Here is a 9,979-nt window from a genome sequence, read left to right as displayed (position 1 = left end):
CACAGAAAACACATTTATAAGCAGAAAGTTCAACATATTCCACATCGGTACCAATAATACCCACAACTGGCAAAGCTACAGGCAGCTGATACAAATACACAGACAGATAAAGACACAAACACTAAACATACATGCACACGTACACACACCCACAACCATATACATGAGCACACATAGACACAAACACACACATAGATGTACACATAGAAACACATGCATACATATACACACAAACAAACAAAAATTTACAAACATGCACATAAACACAAACAAGCACACGTTTATGTACACAAAGACACTCGTGTACACACACACAAATCCACACACACAAGCCGGCATGCACAAACATGCACATACATCCACATGTCCACACAGACACACAAATATGCAAACACAAACATATAAAACCATACACGCAGACTGACCCAAGAATATGAAACACAACTGTAAGCAATAACATATACATAATAGTAAAAATAAAGTTTATTGTCACAAGAAGGCTTACATTAACACTGTAAGAAGTTACTGTGAAAAAACCCTAGTCGCCACACTCTTGGCGCCTGTTCGGGTACACAGAGGGAAAATTTTGAATGTCCAAATTACCTCACAAGCACATCTTTCGGGACTTGTGGGAAGAAACCGGAGCACCGGACGAAACCCACACGGACACAGGGAGAACGTGCAGACTCCGCACAGACAGTAACCCAAGCCAGGAATCGAACCTGGGACTCTGGCGCTGTGAAGCAACAGTGCTAACCACTGTGCTACCGCGCCGCCCGTAATCGCACAATTTCACAATGACAGAAATATTTCCATTAAAACAGAGACAATAATCCACATTAACACACTAATGGGCGCATGTAGTTACATATTAACAGATTCGTACTCACGCTCATACAAACACACATGAATACACATGGAGGCATCAATACATAGCAATAGATATAAACAAACATCAACGCACAAATAGCACTGCTGCCTCACAGCGCCAGAAACCCGGGTTCAATTCCAGCCTCGGGTGATTGTCCGTGTTGAGTTTCCACATTCTCCCGTGTCCGTGTTTCCTCCGCGTGCTCCAGTTTCCTCCCACAGTCCAAAGATGTGCAGGTTAGGGGGATTAGCCATGCTATATCACCCCTTCGCGCCCAAAACGTTAGGTGGTGTTACGAGGTTCTGGGGATAGGGGAGGGCGTGCACCGTGCACCTCGGTAGGGTGTTCTTTCGGAGGGTCGGTGCAGACTCAATAGGCCGAATGGCCTCGTTCTCCACTGTAGGGATTATATGATGATGATTCTGTGATGAAATACGCGCATTGACACACACAAACGCATTTATCCAGACACAAACATTAAGACACTGGCATGCATGTTGAACGCAAAAAGACACATTAACACATATATTACTGGACAGGAAAGTATAAACACATATTAACACAGGCAATAATATATAAACATAGATTTCAACACATACACATACAATATATCACTCATATATACACATTGACAGAAGGCAAACAAAGTTCACACACAGGCGCTGACACACAAATACACAGACCAATACTCATTGACACGATGAACACACAGTGAACCTACACAGACATCTGGACACACAACAGAGGAGTAAATCAAAACACGGAATTTCGCATCGACACAGACACAAAAGCTAAGGAACAAACAGAAACGGCAGGCAATGGCGGCACGGTGGCATAGTGGTTAGCGCTGCTGCCTCACGCCACCATGGACCTGGGGTTGATCCCGCTCCTGGGTCCCTGGCCCAGTGGAGTTTTCACATTCTCCCATGACCCGTGGGTCTCACCCCGACAACCCAAAGATGTGCAAGGTAGGTGGATTGGCCAGGCTAAATTGCCCCTTAATTAGAAAAAAAAAGTTAAAGACATCAATTTCTGAGTGTCACGAACTCAACAGTAGATATGCAATGACAAATATATTAAAGAATGAATTAGCAGCGGGAGAAAATGAAACGAGAATATTAAAAATATATCCTGGATTAATAAACAATCTGATTATATTTATTTGCTCTATCCCCGTAGATACCACAGATCACACCTGGACTGAAGACGATGAGGATAATAACGGGAACATCTGGACAACCGCTTCCACATTCATCACCCTGTTCTTCCTGAGCATTTCCTACAGCGCTGCAGTCACTCTGGTGAAGGTGAGAAGATTCAATCCACTCACACTTCAAACTGACAGAAGCCGTTTCAAAAATCTCTAAATGTTTGCTTGATTAAAAACTCTAACATCAATGTCCCCGATCATAAACATCTGCTTCATCATTTTCTCTCTCTTTTACAGATCAAGTGATCGGTTGACGTTCGGACGCTGTAGATTTTCCTCAGCTGTTTATTATGATCTGTGTGTGACACAAATACAATATCTCCTCTTGGTGACTCTAACAGTAAAATTCTCTCAGTTTATTATTCTGCATCTGTAACTGAGACAATCATGGACAATATTTCTGTTTCCCAGTTTGAAATGTACGAGATAATTTTGGCTGTAATGTAACTGTAGCTAATAATTTCCCTCAATATCATGTCTAAATAAAGTAACTTATCTCGTTCCTTACTCATAACTTTGGCCTTCCCTTTATGTTGAGCTCCTGTCCTCTCTTTCTGGTGTCTGTTACAGTTGTACATACATTTGGCAGCTCAGAAGGCATGTGTTCTGTTCTCAGTGTGACCCTCAATCATTATGTTCCCTTTCGCCAACTTCAAAATAAACTTTTGTGTAATATGTTCTCTGAAATTTTAATAAATATTGAATGAAAAATGAAGAAAATAAGACTTGTCTGAACTCCTTTCTTTCAGGTCCATCGGCACCGCTCCATTTCCCCGATTATCCAGTTTTCTCCCCTTTCCCAGACAGATATTTCTCACCAGTCCTGTTTGGGATGTGTCTGAATTCAAGGCCCCTCAATGAAAGAGCCACTGCGCCACCAAGCGGCCCATCCGGGTAAACACACCTTCACCGTTGCCTTTGCCTTTTTATGGTTAAACTCCAGCGACAGGATGATTGCACAGCTAAAGAATTCCACAGATTCACTGCGCTCTGAGAGAAGAAATATCGCTTCATGTATGTCTTAAATTTGAGACCCCTTACTTTGAGATTATGCCCTCTGGTCCTGGACTCTCCCACAGGAGGAAACGTCCTCTCAGCATCTACCCTGTCAACCCCCCTGAGAATGCTTATGTCTCAAAAAGGTCACCTCTCATTCGCCTCAACTCCAATGAGTACAGGCCCAAACAACTCAACCTCTTCTAATAAGAAAATCTCTCCATATCCGGGACTAACCTTTAGTTAATTGGATTAGGCCAGTTTTCAGAGGCTAGATTCACAGTATAAAAGTGATCCACCGACAGTGCAGACTTTGTTTGCACTGAGTGCTGAATTTGGTGCATTTGAGTGCTATAGTGAGAGTTTGGTGACTGAGGGAGTTGGGTGAGGAGGGAGTAAGGTGGTCCTTTCATTTTGTTTCCTACATTTCCTCAAAGAGCGAGAAGGGAGCCAGGTGTTTACAGTGAGTGCAACTGACTGGGAGCAGAGTCGGAGGGCGGGGGTCCAGTTGGTCCACAGGGCAGCTATATTCTGTAAGGTAAGAGGGGATGGAGGCTAGGCCAGTTGCATGCTCCTCCTGTAGGATGTGGGTGGTGAGAGATACCACCAGTGTCCCCGCTGACTATACCTGCGGGAAGTGCACCCAACTCCAGCTCCTTGGAGACCGTGTTAGGGAACTGGAGCTGGAGCTGGATGAACTTCGGATCATCCGGGAGGCAGAGAGGGTTATAGAGAAGAGTTACAGGGAGGTAACCACACCAAGGTACCGGACAAGAGTAGCTGGGTTACAGTCAGGGGAAAGGAAACAAACAGGCAGACAGTGCAGGGATCCCTCGTGGCCATTCCCCTTCAAAACAAGTATACCGTTTTGGATGCTGTTGGGGGGGGGGATGACCTACTGGGGGAAGGCCCTAGTGGCCAGGTCTCTGCCACTGAGTCTGACCCCTTCTGGGGCTCAGAAGGGAAGGGGGGAGAATGGAAAAGCAATAGTAATAGGAGATTCAATGGTTAGGGGAATAGATAGGAGATTCTGTGGTCGCGAGCGAGACTCCCGGAAGGTATGTTGCCTCCTGGTTGCCAGGGACAGGGATGTCTCGGATCGTGTCTTCAGGATCCTTAAGGGGGAGGGGGAGCAGCCAGAAGTCGTGGTGCACATTGGTACCAACGACGTAGGTAGGAAAAGGGGTGTGGAGGTAATAAACAAGTTGAGGGTGTTAGGCTGGAAGTTAAAAGCCAGGACAGACAGAGTTGTCATCTCTGGTTTGTTGCCGGTGCCACGTGATAGCGAGGCTAGGAATAGGGAGAGAGTGCAGTTGAACACGTGGCTGCAGGAATGGTGTAAGAGGGAGGACTTCAGGTATTTGGATAATTGGAGCGCATTCTGGGGAAGGTGGAACCTGTACAAGCAGGACGGGTTGCATCTGAACCAGAGGGGCACCAATATCCTGGGAGGGAGGTTTTCTAGTACTCTTCGGGAGGGTTTAAACTAATTTGGCAGGGGAACGGGAACCGGATTTGTAGTCCAGCAACCAATAACCCGATATTCAGGACGCCAAAGCGTGTAGTGAGGCAGTGGGGAAGGGAACACTGACAAAGGAGAGTACTTGCAGGCACGGAGATGGGTTGAAGTGTGTATACTTCAACGCAAGAAGCATCAGGAATAAGGTGGGTGAACTTCAGGCATGGATCGGTACTTGGGACTACGATGTGGTGGCCATCACGGAAACTTGGATAGAAGAGGGGCAGAAATGGTTGTTGGAGGTCCCTGGTTATAGATGTTTCAATAACATTCGGGAGGGTGGTAAAAGAGGTGGGGGGGGGGGTGGCATTGTTAATTAGAGATAGTATAACAGCTGCAGAAAGGCAGTTCGAGGAGTATCTACCTACTGAGGCAGTATGGGTGGAAGTCAGAAATAGGAAAGGAGCAGTCACCTTGTTGGGAGTTTTCTATAGGCCGCCCAATAGTAGCAGAGATGTGGAGGAACAGATTGGGAAACGTATTTTGGAAAGGTGCAGAAGTCACAGGGTAGTAGTCATGGGTGACTTCAACTTCCCAAACATTGAGTGGAAACTCTTTAGATCAAATAGTTTGGATGGGGTGGTGTTTGTGCAGTGTGTCCAGGAAGCTTTTCTAACACAGTACGTAGATTGTCCGACCAGAGGGGAGGCCATATTGGATTTGTTACTTGGTAATGAACCAGGGCAAGTGATAGATTTGTTAGTGGGGGAGCATTTTGGAGATAGTGACCACAAATCTGTGACTTTCACTGTCGTAATGGAGAGGGATAGGTGCGTGCAACAGGGCAAGGTTTACAATTGGGGGAAGGGTAAATACGATGTTGTCAGACAAGTCTCCTACCGTGAAGACTGACTCGCAGTATTTATTTAACTCCTCTGCCATTTCCTGACTCCCCATCATTCTTTCCGCAGTCTCATTCTCTCAGGAACCGACGTCCACTTCAGTGCCTCTCTTCATTTTTAAGAATTTAAGGAAACTCTTGCTGTCCATTTCTATATTACTTCCTAGTTTATCCTCATGGTATATGTCCTCCCTGTTTTTGCTCATCTATTGTTTTTTTTCTGAAAACTTTCCCAAACCTCTGGGAATATATTTGCCAAGATACGTTTTAACTTTGAGTTTAACACTATCTTTAACTTGGCAGAGCTGCCTCACAGACTAGTTAAGCAACAACCTGACATAGTCATACTCACAGAATCATACCTTACAGACAATGTCCCAGACAGCACTGTTACCATTCCTGGGTATGTCCTGTCTCACCGGTAGGACAGATCCAGCAGAGGCAGCGGCACAGTGGTATACATTCAGGAAGGAGATGCCCTGGGGGTCTTCAACATGGACTCTGTTGAGAACATGAAGACAACATGAAGTCCCACGGCTTCAGGTTAAATATGGGCAATGTACCGGCCACCATCCGCTGATTACAATGTACCGGCCACCATCCGCTGATGAATGATGTACGCCTCCATGTTGAACACCACTTTGAGGAAGCACTGAGGGTGGCAAGGGAGCAGATTATGCTCTGGGAGGGGTACTTCAATGTCCATCACTAAGAGTGTCTTGGTAGTACCACCACAGACCGAGCTGGCCGGGCCCTAAAGGACATAGCCGCTAGACTGGGACTGCAGCAGGCGGTGAGGGGACCAACCAGAGGGAAGAGCATACTTGACCTCATCCTCACCAATCTGCCTGCTGCAGATGCATCTGTCCATGACAGTATCAGTAGAAGTGACCACCGCACAGTCCTTGTGGTGACAAAGTCCCGTCTTCACATTGGGGATATTATCTCCATCGTGTTGTGTGGCACTACCACTGTGCTAAATGGGATAGACTTCGAACAGATCTTGAAACTCAAAACTGGGCGTCTATGAGGCTATGTGGGCCATCAGCAGCAGCAGAATTGTATTCAACCACAACCTGCCACCCTCATGGCCACCACTCTACCATTACCACCAAGCCAGGGGATCAACACTGGTTCTATGAAGAGTGCAGGAGAGCACGCCAGGAACAACATTAGACATACCAAAAAATGAGGTGTCAATCTGGTGAAGCTACAACACAGGACTTCTTGTGTGCCAAACAGCATAAGCAGCAAGTAATAGACAGAGCTAAACCGTTCCATAACGAACACATCCGATCCAAACTCTGCAGTTCTGCCACATCCAGTCACGTATGGTTGTGGACAATCAAACAATTCACTGGAGGACGAGGCTCCACAAATACCCCAATCCTCAATGATGGAGGAGCCAAGCACATATGTGCAAAAGGCAAGGCTGAGGCATTTGCAACAATCATCAGCCAGAACACAGCGTGAACCAAGCCATCGCGGGAGCTGCAAGGGAGAGGAAGCATTGCTTGTTTCTGACCAGAGTGGTAACCAGATTAAGCAGACCAGTGCCTACGTGCTTACCCTGCCCACCCCCAATCGCCCCACTCTAACAACCCTGCCGAGTACCAACAATTGCCCAATCTGTCACTTTTCTGTGCTCCACATCACCGTGCGGCATCAAGGATGTCTTGATTTGATCTAAGAGTTGGCAAAGTCCCCTCTTGCATTACCTAGATATGTGGTGGGGATGTTGTACGACCTGCACTGTGGCCCGACCTCTCTGTGGTAGACACTCTGCTACGTACGGAGCTCTCTAGATATAACCTCATGGAGGATACTGTCATTGTGGCGGAATCCTCTAGCACCCTGCGAGATCTGGTATCTGAAACTTGGATTCCTTGAGCTCCGATATTCAGCTGTTCCCTCCAGCTTGGCTCGCCCTCTCTCAAGATCGCACTGAAATTTATTTTTTTGAAGATACCGAGGAACCAGGATATTGAAGAATCGCCTGTTACCGATGAGAATGCTTTTGCTTCAAGAGTTCACGGACACTGGACATTATACTTAGAAGACTTTACTAAACATTATTGGCAAAACTCACCTCCAGGATCAAATCGAATGGCTCGAGAATGTTGTGACTCTTGTGCCTGAAGGTTTAATGTCTCTGGTGATATTTTAATTTGCGCCCATCCTGCACATTGGTGAACGCGATTGACACTTTTTTTGTTTTGGACAACTGTTGCTTAAATCTTTCATCTTGCCCGAGTCCCCCTCATGTTGAATTTGCTGTTTTGGGAGCTGAGGTTACAGGAAGAAGTGGGGGGGGGGGGGTGAATGTAACTTTGAACATGTTTAATGTGCTTCAAGGCCTTCTCCTTTGTTTCTGTTTCTGGTCTTTACTGTTACGTTATTATTAATATGGGTCAAATAGTTATTTCCATTCCAGTCGAGATCCTAACCTCGCAAGAAAACATCCGCTGGCAGTGAGGTGGGTTCACTCGGCTTCCGTGGCACGGGAAACATCTCCAAGATAGATGTTTCTCTGCGCCGTGCACGGTTAACACAATTGCTTCACAGCTCCAGGGTCCCAGGTTCGATTCCCGGCTTGGGTCACTGCCTGTGCGGAGTCTGCACGTTCTCCCCGTGGCTGCGTGGGTTTCCTCCGGGTGCTCCACAGTCCAAAGATGTGCAGGTTAGTGGATTGGCCATGCCAAATTGCCCTTAGTGTCCAAAATTGCCCTTAGTGTTGGATGGGGTTACTGGGCTATGGGGATAGGGTGGAGGTGTGGGCTTGGGTGGGGTGCTCTTTCCAAGAGCCGGTGCAGACTCGATGGGCCGAATGGCCTCCTTCTGCACTGTAAATTCTATGAAATCTATGAAAGTACCCAGTGGATGATCCATCTCGGTCTCCTTCGGAGGTCCCCAGCATCACAGATGTCAGTCTTCAGCCGTTAAATTCACTCCACGTGATATGAAGAAACGGTTGAAGGCACTGGATACTGAAAAGGCTATGGGCTCTGACAATATAGGGACAATAGTACTGATGACTTGTGCTCCTGAACTTGCCGCACCCCTAGCCAAGCTGTCCCAGCAGAGCTAGAACACTAGCATCTACACTGTCGCAAATTGCCCAGGTGTGTCCTGTATACAACATGACAAATGCAATCCAGCCAATTATCACACTGTCAATCTACTCTCCATGATCAGCAAAGTGATGGAAGGAGTCATCAGTAGTGCGATCAAGTGGCACTTACTCAGCAATACCCTTCTCTTGGATGCTCAGTTTGGGTTCCGCCAGGGTCAATCTGCTCCTAACCTCATTACAACCTTGGTTCAAACATGGACACAAGAGCTGAATGTGAGAGGTGAGAATGACTGCCCTTGACATCAAGGCAGCATTTGATAGAGTATGGCATCAAGGAGCCCTAGGTAAACTGGAGTCAATGGGAATCAGGGGGAAAACTCTCCACTTACTGGAGTCATATCAGGCACAAAGGAAAATGGTTGTGGTGTTTGGAGGTCAATCATCTCAGCTACAGGACATCACTGCAGGAGTTCCTCAGGGTAGTGTCCTAGGCCCAATCATCTTCATACCCAGGTCCACAGGTCATTATCCTGGGTATCTGGATCATTAGTCCAGCGACAAGACCACTACGCCACCATCTCCCCTATACACTGCCTCTGAAACTGGGATAACTGAGTGAATCGCTTCTCACACATGAAGCAAATGAATGGTCCCTCCCCAGTGTGAACCCACTGGTGATTCAGCAGGATGGATGACTGAGTGAATCTCTTCCCACACACAGAGCAGTGAATGGTCTCTTCCCGGTGTAATCTGGTGTTTCAGCAGGCTGAATGATTGAGTGAATCCCTTCCCAGACACGGAGCAGGTGAATGGTCTCTCCCCAGTGTGAATTAAGTGGTGTTTCAGTAGGCTGAATGAGTGAATCACTTCCCGCACACGGAGCAGGTGAATGGCCTCTCCCCACTGTGAATTCGCTGGTGAGTCAGCAAAAGCTTGTTACTTTTAAAGCTCTTTTCCCAGCTGGAGCATTTAAACGGCCTCAAGTCAGAGTGAAGAAGTCAGTTTGAAGTGAGGTCAGTTAGTTGACAATCCCTTCTCACAAATAGAGCAGATGAACAGTTTCTCGCCGGTGTGAGTTCTCTGGTGTTTATGTAAGTTGGATAGCTGAGTGAATCCTTGACCACATTCTGAGCAGATGAATGGCCTCCCCCGGTGTGACTCCATTGATGAATTTCCAGCACAGACAGGGATCTGAATCTCTTCCCACAATCCCCACATTTCCATGGTTTCTCCATGGTGCCAGTGTCCTTGTGTCTGTCCAGATTGGCTTCAAGAAGACCACCATCATACCGGTGCCAAAGAAGAACCAGGCAGCGTGCCTCAATGACTACCGTCCTGTGGCCCTGACTTCAGCCATAATGAAGTATTTCGACAGGTTGGTCATGAAGCGCATCACCTCCATACTCCCAGAACGCCTTGATCCACTGCAATTCGCATACCGCCACAACCGGTCCACAGCAGATGCCATT

The sequence above is a fragment of the Scyliorhinus torazame genome, chromosome 5 (genome assembly GCF_047496885.1).
Source record: "Scyliorhinus torazame isolate Kashiwa2021f chromosome 5, sScyTor2.1, whole genome shotgun sequence".
NCBI classification, from domain to species: domain Eukaryota; kingdom Metazoa; phylum Chordata; class Chondrichthyes; order Carcharhiniformes; family Scyliorhinidae; genus Scyliorhinus; species Scyliorhinus torazame.
This window is presented reverse-complemented; position numbering follows the sequence as displayed.